Here is a 4,704-nt window from a genome sequence, read left to right as displayed (position 1 = left end):
ATTGTCAGCTGAGTGATACGCGCGTCCAAATCTTGAGACTTGCCAAATCTCTAATAAGAATGAGGCAGTGCTTCTTCTCTGGTCCCCCCCCCCCCCCCCCCCCCCCCCCCCCCCCCCCCCCCCTGGGTACGAAGCCAATCAATCGAGACTGGGGGGGAGGAGACGGGACTCGTATCAAAACCATTGGAGAACCCGGTCTCCGAAGGGTAAAGCGGACGCCATGGCCCGTTAGGTAGTATTACCCCCGACCGGCGCAGCGCATGTATGTAGATACCTGCATGCATGCAGGTATATTCTGTTTACTCGTACGTACGTACGGGTAGCAGGTAGTATTATTGATTGCCTGTCCGTCCGTACGAGGGGCAGCGTGTAGTGTATATGTGCAGTGGTATGTGTTGTTTTAACTACCTGTGTACATGTATGGTTATTATGGTCTGACAATTACCCATGAACAACTGAACTGGCATGACGATTGCCCCCTCCCCTCTCGGGACTACCAGGATCAATTAGAGAGACATCTATTTTTTTTTTCGCCAACCCGTCGCTGGCCGCCGTGATCCGTCAAGAGAGAGAAGGGCGGAAAAACAGGCGAAGGTGGTCACGGCCTGACCATATGGTTCTGGACGCCGGGCCGCACCGTCAAGACAACACGTTCGAAGCTGTCTCCCCTCCTCTTGGAATCTAATTGATGGGAGGGGGGAGGTGGGTTTTTTTTCCCCCTTCTCTCTCTTCTTTCTCGACTCACCTCGGGGGTTCGACTCGTGTCTCGCTCACATTAGGTGTTGGGTAGCATTCCATTCCATTGATTCACATCTCGGGGACCTCCACAGCAGACTAGTACATGTCGTTAGGGTAGAGAAGCCGTATCCTCCTCTCTTCCTCCTCGTTATGCCCGAAATATATCAAAGACAGGGGTGGGGAGCGACCCTTGAGGAGGAGGCTGATTTCTTGAACCCTGGGGGGATGAGGGGGGGAGCAGAGTCGCATTATCTCGAGTTCCCTTTCCCCTCCCTCCCTCCCCCCCCCCCCCCCCCCCCCCCCCCCCCCACACACACACACGAGACAGAGCACACCCTCTTCTCTTCAGTCTCTTGGGCTCTCTCTTCTTTCTCTTTCCTGCATCGTCGCAGCCNCCCCCCCCCCACACACACACACGAGACAGAGCACACCCTCTTCTCTTCAGTCTCTTGGGCTCTCTCTTCTTTCTCTTTCCTGCATCGTCGCAGCCAGTCATGACGGTGCGAGGTGTGGGCCAGTATGACTTGATGGTATGCTATACGACGGCCATTCCCCCCTTCCCCCCCTTTCTTTTCCCTTTTATCTATTTATTTTACCCCAGGTCTTGTCTCCATTTTTTGCCGGTGATAGGTTATAGCATATTAGTCCCCACCCTCGTTGAGCGGGAGAGGCAGTGAGCAGTGGCCATGTGGCCCCAGCCATCTCCCGCCAGAGTGGGGTCAACCACAAGGATGGATGGATGCGCACGAGCTCTGTGTATGTGTATGTGTGTGTGTGGATGGGTAGAACCAGGATGGATGGATAGAGGTGCAGAAAGGACGCTATCCTTCATTTGTGAATGCTTGCTTCTACGTATGATACATACTATTATGTAGTACGGGTTGTTCCTCGTCCTCCCGCCACACCCAACCCCCCCTTGCCATGGTCTCTTTTTTTTCTTCTCTGCAGGAAACGGCTAGGAAGTTATTATTTCTACAGAGAAGTTTGGCACATGACCCCAAGTGTGTAACTGTACTATGACGGCACACACACGTTCTTCCCGTGGGGGGTGATGATGGTATCAATATTACTACCGTAATGGTTGTTGTTTTCCGATGGAATGAATGCTCCCCCCCCCCCCCCCCTCTCCACCCCCTCTCACTACTCTCTCTTCTGTCTCCCCGTGGGACTACGCGATGATAGGAAGAAGACGAAAAGAATGGGTCATCCCGACAGTTGAGAAGAATGGAGTGCTCGTACATATACATACAGTGATGAGCGTACCATGTAAGGTCGGGAGGAAATGGCCAATACTTGGAAAGTGGTCGTCGGTCCCACTAATTGCCTATCCAGGGCATCTCAGAGGTCCGCTCTACCCACTTATCCCATCATTTTTACCTCGTAGTACCCATAGAAGAAAGCCTCTCTACCAGTGTACGTGCATGATTCTACTACCGCGGAGATTTCCTAGATATCTACGGAATCGCCTCTTCATCTTGATAAGAATCATTGAAAGAAATTCTCATGTGATGGAGAGAATCATTGAAATTGTTTCATCCATCTTCCTCTCCCTTCCCCCCCCCCCCTCCTCTTCATCTTCTTGCAAGGAATCAACGGTTATGAGAGGTTATCAACGTTTACTAGTAGAGGACATCGTGCAGGGTAGTAGCCTTATAGGTATGCTAGCGGGTACGAGGTACGAAAACAACCAATCATAGAGCATTATCGAGTGGCCATCTCTCAAAGGGGAGGGGGGTGGGTGGCCAATTCCTCCCGACTGACCTTGCATGGTACATTGACTCGTAGTCAGTATTTATCAAAAATATGACTGCTCTCTTGTCATCCTGCCAAATCACAAGGAGGAGAGCGCGGGATCGGCAGGCAAGCAAGAAGAGAGGCAAGGAGGTGGTGGATGGCGTGGGTCGAAATTACCGAGTCGTGACCTCTAATGCTAGGGACCCAGACGAGGAGAGAGTATGGGTATCAGATCTTTGGGCAGACGTGAACGGACACTGATACATGTAACCATACCCTCGTACTCTCAGGAGTAGGAATAGTCAAGAAGTAGATGGGAAACACCAACTGGGATCGAGGGACAAAAAAACTGGGGTGGCAGGCCTCTCAGAAATCCGGCTGCGGGGCGTACAGGTACTGTTATTCTCCGACCGTAGGTCCGAGATAATATCGAACGGTGATGATACTGCGCTCCAGAGCAGGAGTCTCTGGACTTGGGGGCTCTACAGGTACAGTCTAGTCCGAACGGCCCGCATGTCTCTGCGCAGCCGACCGGACAGACATGCAGAGCTACATGTGTGAGCAGTCCATGTGGCCCCTGTCGCATCACGAACCCTTGTCGTAGGGAAGAGACAGAGAGCGGAAGAGCAGGGGGGGGGGGGGGGGGGGGGGGGGGGGGGGGGGGGGGGGGGGGGGGGGGGGGGGGGGGGGGGGGAGAGAGAGAGAGAGACAGAGAGAGAGACAGAGAGACAGATAATTAGAGATGGAGAGCGAGAGAGAGACACGGCCATGGTTTTACTCCGTATTACGTCCAGTTCATGTCCGAAGTACATGTACTAGTCAATGTTGGGGCCTATGCACCATTACTTGCTACTTGGTGCTAGACATGCAACTCTAACTTATCCGCGCCCCATTACGTAGCGATATACGTAGTGGTGGAGAATTGGGGGGGAGGTCCGGATACAGGCCGAGAATTCTCGTCTGGCCATCGTGGCGAAAATGAAGGCTTTTATGCCTAACCGAAGTAAACAGGTTTTCTTCTCTCTCCCCCTCTCTCTCTTTGCCTACATCGTAGACACAAAATCGTCTATGCAGCGTTGCGAGAGGCGAAGATGAGAGAGCAGCTGGACGATGAGGAAAAGGGAGGCGGTGGGACGTCCTGTCCTATTACTCCGTATTTCCGGATTCCCTACATCCATCACGTACGTCGTGCTGCTGAGAAAGACCAGGACGGACGATGGGGGTCCTCTCAGCCTATCGAACGACGAGACTGAGCCACACCGATGCAGAGAGGCAGGCCTGTGCAGAGGACGTGGACCGATATACCACTACGGTAATAGTACGCATATTGGTCTCTCGATAGACATCATCTGTAGGAGCGGGAACCAGGCTCGGCAAGTTGGAAGAGAAAAAGGGGGTGGGGGGGCAGTCTGCTCACTTATCCATCTGTATCGAATGCAGATGCGCAGTAAGTAATCTACGGAGCATCCTCACGAGCAGTACCCGTAGCATAGCATATCTCGACCTGCTGGGACCAACTTGGTGTACCTCGTGTGACTAGACTGTACGAGTAGCGAACGGGTAGTAGGTAGTAATACGCATGCATGCTACTCCGTATATACCCCGGTCAACTGCCGCCTGACCTCAGGAACAAGCGTGCACATGACAGTTCCTTGCATAGGAGGCTAAAAAGAAGGAAAGAAATCTCGAATGAATACCGTCTGAGTTGAAGAAGAAGAAGGAAGAATGAATGGAGGGAAAGATGAGATAGAATGCTGAACCGGTAGCCTACTATGTACGTATACAAAGTACACGTGCAACCTTCAAGGTCAAGGGGTTCGTTCACGTCTGCAGACAAATGCCGTGACAGGATGCACGCGGGACCAGCTCAGGGGGTGTGGAGAAGGTATAAGCGGCTCAACTCTCTTCTCTCTCTCTCTCTCTTCTCTTCTTTATCGACTCGTACGGCATAACAGAGGAGTAATGTTATCTTGGACCGTGCAAAGTTGTAACCGTTGTCCTAGGTCCGGACTCTCCCCTCTTTAGGATATAGATCCCGTACAGGGGGGTGGGGCGAGAGGGACAGACACAGAGAGAAGGCAAAATATTGACATGTGTAATCTGTATATATAATCTGTATGTGTATAAATGTATAAATATATATATATATATATATATATATATATACATTATATCATATTATATCATTCTTATTTCATATCATTTTCTTCGTAAAACACATCTCCCCCCTCC

Source organism: Geosmithia morbida, assembly GCF_012550715.1.
Source record: "Geosmithia morbida isolate 1262 chromosome Unknown scaffold_1, whole genome shotgun sequence".
Taxonomy (NCBI): domain Eukaryota; kingdom Fungi; phylum Ascomycota; class Sordariomycetes; order Hypocreales; family Bionectriaceae; genus Geosmithia; species Geosmithia morbida.
Note: the sequence above shows the minus strand (reverse complement) of the source record.